This window comes from Rattus rattus, chromosome 9 (genome assembly GCF_011064425.1).
Source record: "Rattus rattus isolate New Zealand chromosome 9, Rrattus_CSIRO_v1, whole genome shotgun sequence".
Classification (NCBI taxonomy): domain Eukaryota; kingdom Metazoa; phylum Chordata; class Mammalia; order Rodentia; family Muridae; genus Rattus; species Rattus rattus.
In genome coordinates, this window is record NC_046162.1 from 43804110 (window position 1) to 43824437 (window position 20328).

Sequence of the window (20328 nt, forward strand, 5' to 3'; positions counted from 1 at the left end):
GTTCGACTACAGACAGAGCAACATTGTTGCAGACTTTGCAGGACTTATGGCGACTTCAAGGACAGCACCTGCAACTCTTCTTTACCTCAGAAACTCTGGGCATTTATGAGCTGCTTACAATTTTAGAGAAGAGGAGGAAGCATCCATGAGGTCTACAGGCAATGTTTAGAGAGGGGAGTAAGCAGCTTTGTGAATGTTTTTCACTCAGTCAAAATGGAAATGCCTTGAGGTGATCAAAATACAGGTCTAGTGGTGTTTAGACAATGGAAATATTACAATACCAGGCTTAATATAAATTAATTATGATGAATGTAATATGCTCTTAAGTAAAATGACACACTGTAAAATATTACCAATTAGAAGGATGTGTACATATAGAATTAGTATTTTGTGCCCCTCCTCACCCAGCACTAGGGACTGAACTCAGAACCTCACACAGTATAGACTAGGGCCTCCACTGAGCTCATCCCCAGCCCTTTAGTACTTATATCTGAAGAGACAATTTCAGTTTTGTTGGCCTAGTTATTTGGGGCAGCCATAATTTAATGGTTTAATAATTGTTTACTTTCTCAGCTTTATCAACTTACTTATGCCCAGAAAATGGGTAGTTAATGAAATACTATAATGAGAAATGATCTTGTTCTTTCTCTTTTATACACACAGTATTGATACACTAGAGGAAGAGCTGGTTCTCACCTGAGGTGGGATGGGATGGAACAAGGTCTCGCCACACAGAACATCACAAAACTTAAACCGTGAATCGTCTACTTCTAGGTTTTCTATTTAATATTTTCAGACTGGGTAGCTGACATTGTGGAAAAGAACATCTTGAACTGGGGAAATCATTTCATATCCTCATAGCACTGCACACAGTCAACATGCCCACACCTCTTGGTTTGCACTCTTCTCAAAGTAACAATAGCAGGGCATCTTGGAGAAATGATTAATGCTAAGACTAACTAAGGAACTGTGACTGTGGACCATGTAGTGCCAGAAGGTGAAGAGATATTCAAAACACACAATACAAGGCTGCGGAGACATCTTGGTGGTTAAGAGCACTTGCTGCTCTTCCAGAGGACCCGAGTTTGGTTCCCAGTACCCACGTCGGGCAGCTCACAAGTACTGTAACTCCAACCCTAGGAACCCAACACACTCTTCTAGCTTTGTACACTCATAAAAACACTATATACATGCACATATAAACACACACACACATATGTATGTATATATACCAAAACACTGCAAGCACACATATACACAAAACATTGAAAAGACAGAGGAACTACCTAAGAGACTCAAAATGGCTGTGGCTGAAATAGTTGTAGCCACGAAATAAAGAAATAAATAGCAATGGGTCCACACTAGCATAAATAAGTGGTTGAATGAATAAGTGGTAGAGAAGAGACAAATCTCTCCTGTAGAATAACTCCAAGTGATTTAGAGAGGCACCTTGTCCTCAAAGACACGAATACCACCTCTCATCCCTACACTGCAATCCTGAGGCTCCATGGCCATTAGTACAGTTTGGGGTGTGAGGGGTTAAAATAAAGTATCCTCACAGCAGAGAAACCTGACAAACATAAGGTTTGTTCTCTTCAGGACAGCAAAGCTGACACCAACAGTCACACGTGGTGCTGGTCTGAGGGTCCTTGCTCTGCTGTTTGGAAAGAATATTCCCCAGTGAGTACAAATTAATAAAATATGAGACCAATGAGACAAGGCTAGGAAGGATAGTCTGTAGCTTGGTTGGAGAACTTTTGAGACGGGCTGCAGTTCCAAAACCCGAAGAATTCAGCTCCTATCACAGAGGAGCCAGAAGAAAACCACCTGTAAGTCTATTTGGGTAGGGAATCCTGATGTCTCTTGGACAAAATTCAAATATGAATGAGACGAGGCTAGGGAGATGATTAGCAGTTGTTCTTATTCCTTGCAGAAGAGTTCAGCTCCACACACTGAAACACACACACACACACACACACACACACACACACACACACACACACAGAGGTTAATCATATAATTTTAAATAAATTTAATTTAATAAAATAAATTTAATTAATTTAATTAAATAAATTTAATTGTAAATAAATTTACAATTAAAATATGAGTAGAGTGTGGGATTTAGTTAATAATAAAGTATCAGTATTGATCTGTGCATTGTAACAGATGTCTTGAAACAATAAAGGCAATACTGATGCCCAGAAACTCAGTACCATTTCTCCAAGTGTTCTATGAATACAAAACTATTCCACAATGAAGACCTTACTTTAACATATACAGAGACAGAGAAGAAGAGGATCATAGTGAGAAAAATAGACTAAATCCCGAAGAGAGACCCAGATAGAGGGAAAACTGGGGAAGTCTGTGAAGGGATGCAGGGAATGAGCAGAAGAAAGATGGCAGGCACCGATGGACAAGGTGAGCACAACCTCAGCCATACTGTTCCCTAGTGGAACTCAGAGTTGACTTCCAAAAGGAAAACCACATGACTGCTGGGCAGCCCTACCCTCAGGGCAAACCCACATCTACAAATATCAAACCAGATAAAAATTGTGGTGTGACAGTGACTCCGTTGGCATTTGGGAGGACTCTATTGGTGGCAAGTGCCAGGCAGGCCCCATCCTCAGAGACCCTATTGTTAAAAACTGAGCTGTCTCAGGGACCTGAGATCAGGGAACATCCACAAGTCAAGACCTTCAGTTTGGCTTGCTAAGAGATTTGGGGTGAAAGAAAGCTGAAAGGCAAGGGTGGGGAGCAGCTGGACAATGATGGACGGAAAAGTGCAGACAGCGGGAGGCTGGCTCAGGCAGGCAAGCACATAACGATGGAAGGCTCTGCCCTTGGGTGTGGGAAACAGTCACCATCATCAGCTGGGAATCTCAGTGGAGTCTGAGCGCTCTCTGCCTGAGGTAGCAGAAGGTAGGATGACGGAGGTGCTTTATCTGTCAATCACTGCTGGAGAGCTGGAGAACTCAAAGTCCCAGGGCTGTACATGGTACTCCAGGGTCACCCCTCCAGCAGGTGATTAAAGCTCAGGAGGACTGGGAAGCACTTTTTCCCTTTGACTTCCTTACTAACTACACATCAGGCAGGATTAAAAAAAATCTAAGATATACAAAGAACTGTAAAAATTAAACATTAAGCCACCCGATTATTCAGTGAATGAATGGGATAACTGACTGAATAGATGGTTCTCAAAAGAGGAGACACAGATGTTCAGTAAACACTTGAAATGGCATGCAGCATCCTCCGCCATCAAGGAAACACAAACTAAAACTGCTTGAGAGTTCACCTCACCCCAGACAGAAAGGCCATTACCAAGAAAATAAATGGCAAGAAATGCCACCAAGGACTTAGAGCAAGAAGAACCATTATACATGGATGGCCGAAAGGTGTGGAGTCTTGTAGCCACTATGGAAATCAGTAGGAGGTTGTGGGTCTCTGTGTTCTCGTGGATCATTGGCCGATACAGTCCACACTGGGCAGTGGGAGCAGAGACATTAATCAGGGGCTTCGGAAGCTCTCTGAGTACATACGGTGACTAAACCACAGGGGACCCACAGTCACTAGGCAGATCAACTTTATTTAGGGTGATTGAAGGCTTACAAGGTTTTGGGGGACTGAGAATAGGGACATCCAAGATGGGCTTAGGGTACCTAGAATACCTCATTGGCATGGGGAAGCATTGCAGGACCCTCAGGGGCTGGCTGAACACGTTTTGTCAGGAGAAAGGACATTGGTCCTATAAAGTAATTCAGTCTATGTGATACTCCTCAGGTAGAGGTGTATATGAGGGCTTAGAACTCCCTGGAGGAGGTCAGAGAAGGAGAAACCCTGCTAACAAAACTATTGCACAGAGCCCAGAGGCTGTCCTGTCATGGTGGACTTTGGCCTTAATTAGCAGTTTCCCCACAGGAGATCTGAAAAAAGCAAGCAAGCTAGCAAATGAACAAACAACAACAGAGGAGAAGGAACTAAACCTATAAAGTAGTTATACTCCTGGGAATCTATCCAAGGTTCTACATCGATGTACAACATAGATACTCGCACACCAGCACTTTTAGCTATGCTGCTTACTGTAGCTAGCAAATGGAGCCAGCGTTAATGTCCATCATCTGACAAACGGTCAAAGTATGACGACATGAATGTATGAAGGTGCTGTGATGGAACCCAGCATGCTGTACACTAACCTAAAAAGCTAACTTTAAAAAAAAAAAAAGAGCAAGATTGTACCTTAGAAAAGTAATTGTCTCACAAACAGCAGGGGAACATAATTTACAAAAAAAAAGTCTTTGTTTCTGGGTTTGAGTGTATAGAATTTCAGACTATTGAATAAAAAGTATTAGAAAAACACCAAGGCACATGTTCACAATCAAACCTTGGCAGTTGGTGGTGTATTCTGTAGTGTTAAAGTCCTGAGGAAAATCCAGAAAGTTCCTACCCTAAAATACAGCAAAATAATTAGCTCTGGTGAGGGATGGGCTGGACTCTCCTGGAGAGGCTTGTAGTGAGGTCTCTAGGGTTGTGGTTATATGGGTCATACCTTTCAAAAAATTAAAAGCTGTACTTCATGCCTTGTAAATTTTTCTGTATGTGTGTTACAGCTCGCACATGGTTAAAGAAAGGGCTAAAGATAAAAATGTATAGAGATGTTCTGTCATTGATGAAAGTCACAAGCCGCTAAGGATTCAGTAAGTAAAATTATTTGTTTGTTAATAAATAACATACTATTTTCTCTCATACTATACATCCTGACTGCAGTCTCCCCTTCCTTCACTCCTCCTAGTTCCTCCCCCACCTTCCTGCCTCACCCCCTATCCACTCCATCTCTGATCCCTTCAGAAAAGAGAAGGCCTCCCAGGGATATCAAAAGAGCACGGCGCAACAAAATGGGATCAGACTAGGTACAAACCCCCTCACATCAAGGCTGGACAAGACAACCCAGTAGGAGGAAAGGGTCCCAGGACCAGGCAAAAATAAAACAAAACAAAAATCCCAGAGATACCCATGATCCGACTGTTAGGAGCACCACAAAATCGCAAGGTAAACAAGCACAACATATGCACAGAGCGCCTAGCACAGTCCCACAAGGCTCTCTGATTGCTGTTTCAGTCCCTGTGAGCTGCTGTGAGCCCTGGTCTGTTGATGCTGTCCACCATGTTCTCCTGGTGAGTTTCCAAGGCCAGGAGTAAAATTAAGTACAGGTTAAACAGCCTGAAACTCCAAGTCCAAAATATGACACACTTTAGAGTATGAAACTTTTTGAATGTCTGGGCACCAAGGATTGGGGTTTTTCAGATTAAGGTTACTCCGCTGGATTAATAATATACAGTGCAAACCCTCCAGCATCAAAACAATTCTGACTCAGAAGCCCCTCTGAGCCCAAGCACTTTGGAGAAGGGACATCCAACCTCTGGGATAGAATGCTCACACTGTTCTACCCGGAAATTGCATCTACATAGGTCGTGCTGTTTTCTGAATGGAATATTGTAAGGAACATATATTAAATTTGTTCTTTGACAATTTTACACACGTGTCTAATGCATTCTAATGATTCCCACCCCTGTCCTCTTTTGTTTCCTCCTCACTGCTGTCAACCCCACTTTCTCTGCAAGTTCCCACACTTGTGTCGAATGGAGTGTTCCTCATTAAGTGTTTTTGTTTGTTCTGTTTTGTTTTTTGTTTGTTTTGGCTCTGGTTTTGGTTTTTGATGTAAAAGAACAAATAAGAGAATGTAGACATGTTTCTTACAGTAAGTCAGAAGAGCAGTCACCTAAGAAGGGCTAGGACTGACCAGATTGTTCAGTTCTAGGGGCCATTGCTTTTGATGTTTCCAACCTGTCACTATTGTGTAAATGCACACAGAAATTACACATCACAGTTAAGATAAGTGGACTCTGCGTGCTTTTACTCATGTAGGTTAAACATTGATCAAGAAATTGAAAGTAACACTTTAGGCACATGCCTGAAACACCCTGTAGGTATTGGATGGGGTTTTTCTGCAGGGCAAGCAAACCTGAGTGAAAGGGAGTGTATGGCAGACACAGTGCTAACCTGTGACCCATAACCCATGAGTAGGGAATGCCCAGGCTCCAGGGCTGGGGGAGGGTATTACCTGAAGAACCATTCCCTAGCTCTCCTCTCAGCCCATCCTCCTTTTCTCTTTCCCAGATTCCTAGTTTCTCTGACACCAAATGGGACCTGAGTCTCTCTGTAGATGCTTATGTAGGGGATATGGCGCGAATGTGAATTGTCTTTCAAATTTCTAGGGAAGGGCTTTGCTTCAGTGGCTAGCCCTGAACTGGCCACAGGAGTGGGCACTCTGGAACCTGTGGCTGGGGCAGGTCAAGTCAAATACACATCAGTAGTGAGCAAGGTGACAATGTGGGCTCCTGAAAAATGGCTTATGTAACCAAAGGGCATCGTGGGTAGAGGTGGAGTCCCAAATCTAACAGATGTATTATATTCCATGGCAGTGACCCATATACTCCACGTGCGACCCTGTTCCCTTAGTTCTAGTGCCATAGTTATGACTAATGTTTTCTCTCTGACGACACTTCAAGTTTGTGACTATCACTTGGCCCTTGTAGATTTGGGAATTTTAATGTTAAGTCCCATCTGTACATGAGATAGTAAGTTCTTGGAAAAGAAATGACAGTAAGCAAACACCTCAGTCAGACTTAGCTCCGGGTGTGCACAGTGATGTGGCCCCTAAGCCTGGGCATCGCCACTGACCCCTTCATGGTAAGCTACAACTGCAGCTGGCTTACTATGGATCCAGCGCCCATGTTCCTATGACAGGGATTTGGGACTGAGAACTCTGCACATTTAAGCAGTGACCCCTGGAAGAACATTCACTGCCAGTTCACACATCTCTCCAGCCACATCCAACCTGCTTTTCTCTAGTGGGCTATGGAGTGCCTGATACCAGAGTAACATGATATTTGCATAAAGTAGAGCACATTGGGAGCTGCAGAAAGAGCTGGGGGCGGGGGGTTGCAGATAGAGGCTATTGGCAGTGGTCTCTCTGTCGTCCCCACTGTGAAGAAGGCCAGGCTTTCTGGGATACTTTGGACTAGCCTGTCTTGACTAGCCACACTGTGTCTCACAACTACTCTGGAAGGTGTGATGACACCAGGAAACCCAGGCTCTTAAAAGAATTCCAAACCAGGCCTCCTGACCTCTGCCCCATGCTCTGCCCACTGCCCTGTTGTGTCTCTGAAAGGACTTTTAGGAAGACAGAACAAAGCTGCACATGGAGAGGGTGATCAATATCCCAAGACAATGTCCTGTGAGAGAACATAGACATGTGATGTTAACAGTTAGGCGTGTCCAATCTGCCTCACACACTAAGGTTTAATTTTGATTTGGTGTGGTGTGACATGTGTGTATGTGTGTGAATGTGTGCATAGATGTGTGTGTGTGTGTGTGTGTGTGTGTGTGTGTGTGTGTGTGTGTGTGTGATTTTTTTTGTAACTCAATTCCACAGGTTTGGAATGTTAACTTTGTAGATAACAACATTGTGTCACAATGCAAAAAATCTGGACACTTCTCTAAACAACCACCACTACCAGCAGCAGCAGCAGCAGCAGGTACAAATCAAAGGACCCTCCTGCCACATCAACCACTCCCCCCGTTTCTCTGAAGCTCCAGGGATGAGGCAGTACCATATTTAAAATAAGCTTGCAGCAAGAAGGGAGAGGCAGAGTCCAAGACTGGAAGGCTGGAGGTCATAAACTCCTCATTAGGACAGAGTCTACTGCTGCTATTAACATAAGGGATCCTTGGCTTTCAACGCCTTGGTAACTGTCTCCTGAAGAATCTCATTGAACATCCTGGGTACTTTGATCATTTTCAATAAAAGTGACAACTTAGAATGTTCTTGCATTTCACAGTTGCAGACTCGAAGCTGAAGCTTTAAGACGGGTAATCAGCCACAGGTGAAATATGCAGGGGAAATACGTTGTTTGTTGTTCTCTTTTCTTCTCCTTCTCCTTTTCTTTTCCTCTCTGGGTTAGGAAAACATTTTTGCCTATGGAATTGGGGTGGATATGACTAGTGGCTTGGTTGAGGGTCTGTGGGATGCCTTCCTTATTTCCCTAAACATTAGCTTTGTTATAACTAATAAGAGACGAGGTTCCAGGCTCAGACACAGAAGACGCTCACAGATTCCACGTTCTGTTGTTATTACCCGAGAAATACACATTCATAAATCTGTATGTAAACTAAAATGTGTACATGTTGATTTAGAAATTTCTATATTAGCTAGCACCAGTGTATCATGCCTTTCCGGATCAAGGCTGGTCTGTTATTATATATAGTTATCTACGACTGACATACACTATGCTTTACCTAGCTGCCAGGCATGATGTGAAGTCTCTCAGCATGGATTGTCTTGTTGTAGATGAATAAAATGAAGTCACAGAGCTCATTAAACTTGTCAAAAGTCATCCAAATCAGGAGTAATGGATATGGGATGCAACCCCACTCAATCTCTCTCTAGTCTCAATATGTTCTACCGCTTTCTCACATTGGTCTTTGGTAGTTTAAATTCACCTTAATTGAAGACGAAAGATGAATCTACTCACTCTTATCCTTAATATTCTTCCATATGACCAAACAGGACTCCAGATTTCCCGGGGTTTTATCCAAACAGTATTAATCCTCATCAGCCTGCACCTACATCCTAATTGTGAGGCAGATCACGTTTCCATAAATAGTCCACCAGTATTCCCAAATCCACATACTCTTACATTTGATACTCTTCCTACTAAGAGAAGGGTTTCTGTTTCCTCCCATGAAACCTTGGAGGGCTTGTTGCTATGGGATTTCCAAGGGATAGTCATATAAGACAACATAAACTTTCATAAAATTCTCTTGGGAAGCTGTCCCTTGGAACTTAAGTCAGGCCAAGAGAAAAAGTACTCTTGCAGAGATCCACTAGGAAGGGTGGTTCATAGGGATAGAAACTGAGATGGTTCTCTCCACTCTCAGTCCAAGCCGTGATCCTACCTGGCAGCTAGGGCCAACTGGCCAGCACTGTGAGTAAGTGGGCCACGCTAGACACAGATCTTATCCAGGCAGAATCAACTTCGCTAATGCCACACGGAGCACGGGCACAGCTCTCTCACCCAACTCTGTCTAAATTGCAGATTCATGAGTAAAACAAGCTTTGGACCACAGAGCATGATTCCTAGTTTATCATCCGAAAACTGAAACAACTTCCAACCTCTATTTTCTTTCCAAACTTATACTTTTAACTGTCTCCTACACATGTTCCCTCCAATGTTCTAAAAACCTAGACTTGCTGTGACGAGTGAGTCTCATTTCTACTTTGGACATAGAAATTTCACAAAGAAATGCCTTTCTCATCTTTGTCATGAGAAACAAAAAGCCAGATAACCTACAAAGTGACCAGTCTTCCTAAGCTCACCGGGGTCCTGAGCAGCTGACTGGATGGAGCCTGAAGCCCTGAAGAGGACAAAGCAGGAAGAATTTGTCTGGGCTCATGGCTTCAGAGGTTCAAGTCCATGTCTGGCCCCACTGCTTTCAATTCTGTGGTGAGGCAGAGAACCACAGGGGAAGAGAGCTATTTACCTATGGCAGCCAGGGAGCAGGGCTCATGGAAGAAGAGAGGAGGAGGAGCTGGTGCAGCAGGGAAGAGAATTTGTTGTGCAAGCATAAGTACTCAGCATCCCCATAAAAATCTTGGTCTCATACTTGCAACCACAGTGCTCTGTGGGTGAAGTTGTAGAAGAGACAGATAGATAGTGCTTAGTTCTAGGTTCAGTGAAAGATTCTGTCTCAGTGAATAAGGCAGAGAAAGATAGAGCAGGATACTCAATATACTCCTATGACCTCTACATACATGTACACCCCTCCCCCTCCTCCTCTCTTTCACACACACACACACACACACAGAGAGAGAGAGAGAGAGAGAGAGACAGAGAGACAGAGAGACAGAGAGACAGAGAGACAGAGACAGAGTCATAGAGAGTTGCCAATGACAAGGTACTCTTCAAAGGCAAGTCCCAAGCAACCCACTTATTCCAACCACACAAAATATTTACATTCCCACCACCTACAAATATTACCATCAGATTTTGACTCCACAAACAGATTGATCTGTTGATTAGCTTAGAGCCTTCTTGGTCCAATCTTGTCCTGATGATTAGATCTATTTTATTTGTGTGCAAATTTCTTTTTAGGGTCCTTTCATTTGTACTCATAAGACATACGGGAAGTAAGGAAGGAGCCTAGAGAGCTTGAGTCCGTGGCTAGACACACAGGCTCAGCTGCTCAGCTCACAGTGTTAGCATTGCATCATTACGACAAAATGCCTCAGACCGTCAGCTTGATATGATGAATGCTAATGGCTCCAGAGGTTTGCATGCATGCTTGGTTGGCTCCGTTGCTTTGGGGCCCATGGCAAAGCAGAGCATTGTGGCCGGGGGCTGCTTATCTCCCAGTGGCTGAGTATTAACCACATTAACAAAAGGTAAAGAACAGACTGGGGTCCTTAAGCCTCCTCAAGGGTGTGTCCTCAGTGAATAAAATTTATTCTGCTAGACCTCGCCTCCCGACATTTCTACCACCTTTCACTAGTAACAGCTTCAACACGTGGGCCTTTGGGAACAATCAAACTACAGCAGGTGCAGACACAAAACTCTGTAGTTAGCGGACTAGCTCTAAGCACAGGTATCTGATGGTCCCAACCTGGTATTTTAAGCATCAGTATCACTTTTAGGTCTGTTTCTGTTGGTTTCTATCTCTTGTTAATATCTGGTTCATCTAGTCTTCTCGTGTGTATCTAACGGATTTATTGCATGTCAGATGTTGTGTGCAGAAAAATAAAGGGTGAGGTCAATAAACTTCATTCTTGAGAGTGGACACACTTCTTTCCCCACCAGAATCTTAGTATTGGTGTTGAAGTAATCTAGTGAAGGAATAATGTAAGTGAGGGTGTTTTATTGATATCCTTCTTTCTGGATTCTCCCCTGGTTCTGAGTCCTGTAGAGGTGGTTGTCTTATGTTCAGTCTTCATCTGGCTTTCCAAGGGTCTTTGCTGCTTCTCTTTCATGTGCAGCTCTTAGCAGCTCCTGCACACCTAGACCGCAGAACTTGGTTCCATTCTCTCATATCTCTAGCGTCACCTTGCTGCCATGCTCTGAGTGAGGCTCATGAGGGTCCAGGGCTTTTCCTCCTTGACCTTGACCACCTCAGCCTTAAGCAGACTCTATGTAGCTGGGCTATAGAGATTCCTGTTCCTCTTCCCTGTAGAAGCTGAACATTTCCTCAGAAACATGATAAGGGAGAGATGCTTGGCTCTATCCAATGAAACGATGTCCTCTAAAAATGGAAAACTCTGTGTAACTATAAAAGACATTTTTAAAATGGAGTTTTAAACTGCTTTAAAATATAATAGACTGTCTGAGATGTTTTAAAGAGTAATAATGTTTTGGGGGTTTATAGCATCTATAGAAGTAAAGTATATGTCTGCTATCACACCAAAAGTCGGAAAGAAGACACAGAAACGCACTGTTCTTGGGTTCTTCCATTGCATTTGAAGTGGTAGAGGAGTATGTCAAGGAAGACTGCATTAAGTTAAAGAGATGTATCATAAACTTGACAGCACTTATTAAAAAGTGAAAAAGAGATTTGACAAATAAACCAGCAGTGAAGACAAAGGCAAGATATTAAAAATGTCTAACGGATTCAAAAGAAGGCAGGGAATGAGAGCCAAATAGAAAATGCTAGCTGATGTAAGCAATGGGGAAGGGGAGGACACTGACCTTGGGGAGAACCAACCTGGGGGTGCCTGACCTGTTGGGGGACAGTGTGGGGGAACCAACCTGGGGTGACACCAACCACCAGCACAAGGAATGGGAAGGGGAAGATACTGACTCGGGGGAGGAAGACATGGACCTTAGTGGTGACACTGGCCACCAGCATAGTCAGTAGCAAAGTGGGGAGCACAGACCGGGGAGAACACCAACATGGGGGAGGAAACTGACTGCCAGCGCAAAAGGCTTCTGGACCTGTTCTGCGCTCAGGTGAGTGTAGCCTTCTTCCAGAGCCTCAGCTGCTGTGATGTGAATCCAGCTTTCTGTCAACTACTTCTAAAGTGTCAAGGCCATGGGTGGGGGGAAATAGATCTCTTGTCTTTATTCCTTATCTCACAGATCATTTTAAGCTCCAAAGAGTCTTTATAAAAGGTTAGTGATTGTATCAAAAGCTATCTGGAGATAAAACTACCTAACACGTGGTATATCACTCAGAAGTCCTGGAATGTGTGTTCTCCTACTTCAGACTCAGCACTCAGAGTCCCATATGCTTGCTTTCTGTCTGAAAGGTAATCGTGTGTGTGTGTGTGTGTGTGTGTGTGTGTGTGTGTGTGTGTGTATGTGTGTACGCGCATGCGAGTGAGAGAGAACCTTGAATTCAACTTATAAAGGGAAAACATGAAGTTACGAGGAAGATGAGATGGAGGGACTAGGATGAGTGAGGGGTGAATCTGATCATTTATGTATATGTCAGATATTTATATAATGTCAGTAAGGACATATACAACCTGAGTTGTGTATGAATGCCTTGAGTGAAAGAATGAAAAAAAGGAAAAAATTTCCAGCTCATATTATCATATTATGAGGCCAATGTTGTTACTCTGATATACATATATAGTCATATGAATATATATGACTATATATGTATGAAATTTTCAAAAATAAAAATAAAAGTTTTTAAAAGATAAAATCAAGTGTTTTATTTTATTTTATTTTTTGAGAATTAAACAAGACATTTCTTTTTTACTGGATATTTTCTTCATTTACATTTCAAATGTTATCCTCCTTTTCTGGTTTCCCCAATGGAACCCCCATCCCATCTTCCGTCCCCCTGCTTCTATGAAGGTGCTCCCCTTCCCTGCCCTGGCATTCCCCTACACAGGGGCATTGAGCTTTCACAGGACCAAGGGACACTCTTCTCATTGATGCCCAACAAGGCCATGCTCTGCTACATATGTGGCCGGAGCCCTGGGTCGCTCCGTGTGTGGTTTTTGTGGTTTAGTCCTTGAGAGCTCTGAGGGCTTTGGGTTGGTTGATATTGTTCTTCCTATGGGGTTGTAAACCCCTTTGGCTCCTTTAGTCCTTTCTCTAACTCCTTCATTGGGGACCCCATTTTCAGTCCAATGGTTGGCTGTGAGCATCTGCCTCTGTATTTGTCATGCTCTGGCAGAATCTCTCAGGAGACAGCTATATCAGGCTCCTGTCAGCATGTACTTCTTGACCTCCACAATAGTGTCTGGGTTTATTGACTGTATATGGGATAGATCCCTAGGTAGGGCAGTCTATTGACGGCTTTTCCTTCAGTCTCTGCTCCACGCTTTGTCTCCATATTTCCTCCTGTGAGTATTTTGTTCCCCCTTCTAAGAAGGACTGCATTCACACTTTGGTATTCCTTCTTGTTGAGCTTCATGTGGTCTGTAAACTATATTTTGGGTATTCTGAGCTTTTGGCTAATATCCACTTATCAGTGAGTGCATACCAGGGGTATTCTTCTGTGATTGGGTTACCTCACTCAGGATGATATTTTCTAGTTCCATCCATTTGCCTAAGAATTTCTTAAAGTCATTGTTTTTAATAGTCGAATAGTACTCCATTGTGTAAATATATCACTGTTTCTATATTCACCCCTCTGTTAAAGGACAGCTGAGTTCTTTCCAGCTTCTGGCTATAAGGCTGTTATTAATATAGTGGAGTATGTATCCTTGTTATATGTAGGAGCATCTTTGGGGTATATGCCCAGGAGTGGTATAGCTGGGTCCTCACGTAATACTATGTCCAGTTTTTGGAGGAACCTCCAGACTGATTTCCAGAGTTGTTGTACCAGCTTGCAATCCCACCAACAATGGAGAAGTACTCCTCTTTTTCTACATCCTCATCAGCATCTGTCATCACCTGAGTTTTTGATCTTAGCCATTCTGACTGGTGTGAGGTGGAATCTCAAGGTTGGTTTGATTTACATTTCCCTGATGACTAAAGATGTTGAACATTTCTTTAGGTGTTTGTCAACCTTTCCATATTCCTCACTTGAGAATACTTTGTTTAGCTCTGTGCCCCATTTTTTTTCTTTTTTCTTTTTTTCTTTTTTCGGAGCTGGGGACCGAACCCAGGGCCTTGTGCTTGCTAGGCAAGCACTCTTCCACTGAGCTAAATCCCCAACTGTGCCCCATTTTTAAAAGGATTATTTGGTTCTCTGGAGTCCAACTTCTTGAGTTCTTTGTATAGATTGGATATTAGCTCTCTATCGGATGGAGGATTGGTAAAGATCTTTTCCCAATCTGGTGGTTGCCATTTTGTCCTTTGCCTTGCAGAAACTTTGCAGTTTTATGAAGTCTCATTTGTCTATTGTTGATCTTAAAGTATAAGCCATTAGTGTTCTGTTCAGGAATTTTTCCCATGTGCCCATTTATTTGAGGCTCTTCTCCACTTTCTCTTCTATTAGCTTCAGTGTATCTGGTTTTATATGGAGGTTCTTGATCCACTTGGACTTGAGCTTTGTACAGGATCGATTTGCATTCTTCTACAAGATGAATGGATCAATTTGTACAAGAATGGATCGATTTGCATTCTTCTACAAGATGACCACCAGTTGAATCAGCAACATTTGTTGAAAATGCTGTCTTTTTTCCACTGGATAGTTTTAGTTCCTTTGTCAAATATCAAATTACCATAAGTGTGTAGGTTCATTTCTGGGTCTTCAATTCTATCTCACTGATTTAACCTACATGTCTCTGTACTAATACCATATAGTTTTTAATTACTATTGCTTGTAATACAGCTTGAGGTTAGGGATGGTGATTCCCCTGAAGTTCTTTTATATTTTTGCTATCCTGGGTTTTTGTTATTCCAAATGAATTTGTAAATTTCTTTTTCTAAGTCTATGAAGAATTGGGTTGGAATTTTGATGGGAATTGCATTGAATCTGTAGATTGCTTTTGGGAAGATGGAAATTTTTACTATATTAATCCTGCCAATCCATGAGCATGAGAAATCTTTCCATCTTCTGAGATCTTCTTCAATTCCTTTCTTCAGAGACTTGAAGTTCCTGTCATATAGATCTTTCACTTGCTTGGTTAGAGTTACGCTGAGGTATTTTATGTTATTTGTGACTTTTGTAAAGGGTGTCATTTCCCTAATTTCTTTCTCAGCCTGTTTATCCTTTGAGAGAGGAAGGCTACTGATTTGTTTGAGTTCCTTTTATATCCAGCCACTTTGTTGAAGTTGTTTATCAGGCTTAGTAGTTCTCTGGTAGAAATTTTGGGGTCACTATTATATCATCTGCAAACAGTGACATTTTGACTTCTTCCTTTCCAATTTGTATCCTTTTGACCTGTTGTTGTCTAATTGCTCTGGCTGAGACTTTGAGTATTATATTGAATAGGTAGGGAGAGAGTGGGCAACCTTGTCTAGTACCTGATTTTAGTGAGATTGCTTCAAGTTTCTCTCCATTTAGTTTGATGTTGGCTACTGGTTTGTTATATATTGCTTTTACCATGTTTAGGTATGGGCCTTGAGTTCCTGATCTTTCCAAAACTTTTAACATAATGCAGTGTTGAATTTTGTCAAATGCTTTCTTGACATCTAATGAGATGATCATGTGGTTCTTTCCTTTGAGTTTGCTTATATAGTGGATTACATTGATGGATTTCCGTATATTGAACCATCCCTGCCTCCCTAGCATCATGCCTCCTTGTTTATGATAGATAATGATTTTGAAGTGTTTTTGGATTCAGTTTTCAAGAATTTTATTCAGTATTTTTGCATCGATATTCATAAGGGAAATTGGTCTGAATTTCTCCTTCTTTTTTGGGTCTTTGTGTGGTTTAGGTATAAGCTAATTGTGGCTTCATAGAACGAATTGTGTAGTGTTCCTTCTGTTTCTTTTTTGTGGAATAGTTTGAAGAGTATTGGTATTAGGTTTTCTTTGAAGGTCTGATAGAATTCTGCACTAAACCCATCTGGACTTTTTTTTTTTTTTTTTTTTTTTGGTTGGAGGACTTTTAATGACTGCTTCTATTTCTTTAGGGGATGTGGGGTTGTTTAGATAGTTTATCTGATCCTGATTTAACTTTAGTACCTGGTATCTGTTTAGAAAATTGTGCATTTCAGATTTTCCAGGTTTGTTTCGTATAGGCTTTTGTAATTTCTGAATTTCCTCAGTTTCTGTTGTTATGTCTCCCTTTTCATTTCTGATTTTGTTGATTTGGATACTGTTCCTGTGTCCTCTGGTTAGTCTGGTTAAGGGTTTGTCTGTCTTGCTGATTTTCTCAAAGAAGCAGCTCCTGGTTTTGTTGATTGTTTATATAGTTCATTTTGTTTCTACGTGGTTGATTTCAGCTCTGAGTTTGATTATTCCCTGCCATCTACTCCTCCTGGGTATATTTGCTTCTTTTTGTTCTAGAGCTTTCAGGTGTGCTGTCAAGCTGCTAGTGTATGCCCTCTCCAGTTTATTTTTGGAGGCATAAGTTTGGAGGCAGAGCTATAAGTTTTCCTCAGCACTGCTTTCATTGTGTCCCATAAGTTTTGGTATGTTGTGCCTTCATTTTCATTAAATTCTAAAATATCTTTAATTTCTTTCTTTATTTCTTCCTTGACCAAGTTATCATTGAGTAGAGCATTGTTCAGCTTCCATGGGTATGTGGGCTTTCTGTTGTTTTTGTTGATATTGAAGACCATGTTGGGTCCTCTTTATGTATCCAGTCTGTTAGTCTATGTCTTTTTATTGAGGAATTGAGTCCTTAGATATTAAGAGATATTAATGAATAGTGATTGCTGCTTTCTGTTATTTTAGTCCATGGTGATCTGATAGGATGCACAGGATTATTTCAATTTTCTTGTATCTGTCGAGGCCTGTTTTGTGACCAGTTATGTGGTCTGTTTTTGAGAAGGTACCATGAAGTGCTGAGAAGAAGATATATTCTTTTGTTTTAGGATGAAGTGTTGTGTAGATATCTGTTAAATCCATTTGGTTCAAAACTTCTGTTAGTGCCAGTGTGTCTCTTTAGTTTTCGTTTCCATAATCTGTCCATTGATGAGAGTGGGGTGTTGAAGTGCCCCACTGTTATTGCATGAGGTGCAATGTGTGCTTTGAGCTTTAGTAAGGTTTCTTTTATGAATGTAGATGCCCTTGCATTTGGAGCATAGATGTTCAGAATTGGGAATTCATCCTGAGAGATTTTTTTCCTTTGATGAGTATGAAGTGTTCTTATCTTTCTTGATAACTTTTGGTTGAAAGTTATTTTATTCAATATTCGAATAAAATTTTTCCAGTCTTTTACTCTGAGATAGTGTCTGTCTTTGTCACTGAGGTACATTTCCTATATGCAGCAAAATGCTGGGTCCTCTTTATGTATCCAGTCTGTTAGTCTATGGCTTTTTATTGAGGACTTGAGTCCATTGATGTTAAGAGATATTAAGGAATAGTGATTGTTGCTTTCTTTATTTTTGTTTTTAGAGGTGGAATTATGTTTGTGTGTCTCTCTTCTTTTGAGTTTGTTGAAAGAAGATTAACTCCTTACTTTTTATAGGGTGTAATTTCCCTCCTTGTGTTGAAGTTTTCCATTTATTATCCTTTGTAGGGTTGGATTTGTGAAAAGATACTGTGTAAATTTGGTTTTGTCATAAAATATCTTGGTTTCTCTATCTATGGTAATTGAGAGTTTTGCTGGGTATAGTAGCCTGGGCTGGCATTTGTATTCTCTTAGGGTCTGTATGACATCTGCCTAGGATCTTCTGGCTTTCATAGTCTCTGGTGAGAACTCTGGTGTAATTCTTACAGGTCTGCCTTTATATGTTACTTGGCCATTTTCCCTTCCTTATTGCTTTTAATATTTTTCTTTGTTTTGTGCATTTGGTGTTTTGATTATTTCGTGACAGGAGGAGTTTCTTTTCTGGTCCAGTTCATTGGAGTTTTGTAGGCTTCTTGTATGTTCATGGGCATCTCTTTCTTTAGGTTAGGGAAATTTTCTTCTATAATCTTGCTGAAGATATTTACTGGCCCTTTAAGTTGGGAATCTTTGCTGTCTTCTATACCTATTATCCTTAGGTTTGGTCTTCTCATTGTATCCTGGATTTCCTGGATGCTTTGGGTTAGGAGGGTTGTTTTTTTTTTTTTTTTTTTTTTTTTTTTTTGCATTTTTATTTTCTTGATTGTTGTGTCAATGTTTTCTATGGTATCTTTTGACCCTGAGATTCTCTCTTTTGTCTCTTGCATTCTGTTGGTGATGCTTGCATCTATGACTCTTGATCTCTTTCCAAGGTTTTTTTTTTTTTTTATCTTCAGGGTTGTCTTTGTTTGTGATTTCTTTATTGTTTCTATTTCCATTTTTAGATCCTGGATGGTTTTGTTCAGTTCCTTCACCTGTTTGGTTATGTTTTCCTGTAATTCTTTAATGGATTTTTGTGTTTCCTCTTTAAGGGCTTATACCCATTTACTTGTGTTCTCCTGTATTTCTTTAAGGAAGTTATTTATGTGTGGGATGATGTCATCATACAGGTGAGGCAGGTACAGGATAGAACGAGGCTTGTCATTGGACAAGAAGGAAGAATGGGTGGGAGAAAAGTTTGAAGGAAGAGGAGGAGATGGCAGAGTAACATCTGAGAGAGAATGTGGAGGTTGATGTTAAGATTCCATGCTGTACCTTTACAGGTTGTTATGAATGTTCTTAAGGGATGGATGTGTATAGGGCTTTCTATGTTTAGGTGGGCAATTATATCTTATCAATTGGATCAGAGGTTATTGTGTTGTGTGTTCTTTCATGTTGCAGTTTAAGTTTAAGAGAATATGTGGCAGCTGGGACACTGAGTTGCCACAGAATCAGGATATGTATTTCTGCCATGGTGGCAGCCTGCCTTGGGAACTGGATAGATAGAGAGATTGTTGCTAGGCTCAGAAAGAGGCCTTCAGCAGTGTGATTTGGTATGGAACAGAGCGGGTGAGATGCTTTGCTGACTGAGATTAAGATATTTATCAGATATCTTGGGGCACTGCGGTGCCAGACCTAGTGGGGGATAAAAGACAGCATTTTATTTATTATAATTTTACAATAACATTTATGTCCTTCTTAAATTCATCTAGCACATTCATGAGATCAGATTTTAGGTCTGAATCTTATTTTTCAGGTGTTACGGTATCCAGGACTTGCTGTAGTGGTAGAACTGGGTTCTGATGGTGTCAAGAATCTTTGATTTCTGTTGCTTATGTTCCTGAGCTTGCCTTTAGCCATCTGGTTATCTCTAGTGCTACCTGCCCTTGCTGTCTCTGACTGGAGCTTGTCCCTCCTGTGATCCTGATTGTGTCAGATCTCCTCTGAGGCCAGCTGTCTCTGCGATCCTGGGATCCTGGGATCCTGGGATCCTGGGATCCTGGGTGTGTTTTTTCGGTGTGTTGCAGTCGTGGGTGGGAAGCCCGAGTTTGCTCCAGGCACAAGTGCAAGCTGGACGGAATCCATGCCTCTGGCTGGTGGGGGTTTGTGTTTTCCTGGTTCCTGTGAGGGTCCCAGTTATGCTGGGTGTTCAGAAAGATGTTGTGGCCTTAACTGTGATCTTGAGTGTGTCAGAGTTCCATGCTCCTGGTTGTGTCCAATCTCCTAGGAGTCGAGTTTTCTCTTTGATCTTGAGCGTTTCAGAGTACCTGGGTGTTGGGCTCCCTCTGGGTGTTGTAAGCATAGATGCAGAGCCAGTATCCCAGGTCTGCTCTGGGCGTAGGTTCAGATCAGAAGGGTCCTGTGCCCCTGGCTTGGTGGGGGTTCCTCTGTTCCTGGATCCTGGGGGACCTAGTTACTCTGGATGTTGGGGCAGATGTTGTGGTCTCCTGACATGTGATCCTGGGTGTGTTAGAGTACTTGAGAGTCGAGCCTCCTCTGGGTGTGTGGGACTGGGTGCGGAGTCAGCATCCAAGGTCTGCTCATAGCACTGGTTCAGACAAGAATGATCAAGTGTATATATAATAAAGCAAAAGAAAAGTAGCTAGCATAGTCATATAGTTAAATACGTATATTTAAACCAGTGATAAACAATTAAATACAAATGGCTTCAACTGTTATAATAGAAATGCTATATTATATTAATAAAGGGCAAGACACATCTCTATACCATTTTCAAAATGCACTTTATATATAAAATCATCAACAAATTGAAAGGGAAAGAACAAGAAATGATATATAACTTGAAAACCAATATAAGAAAGCTGGAGTGGCTGTGTCAATGCCAACCAAGTAAATCTCAGAGCAAAGCATATTACTTCAGACCAAGATGTAGCTCATCAGAC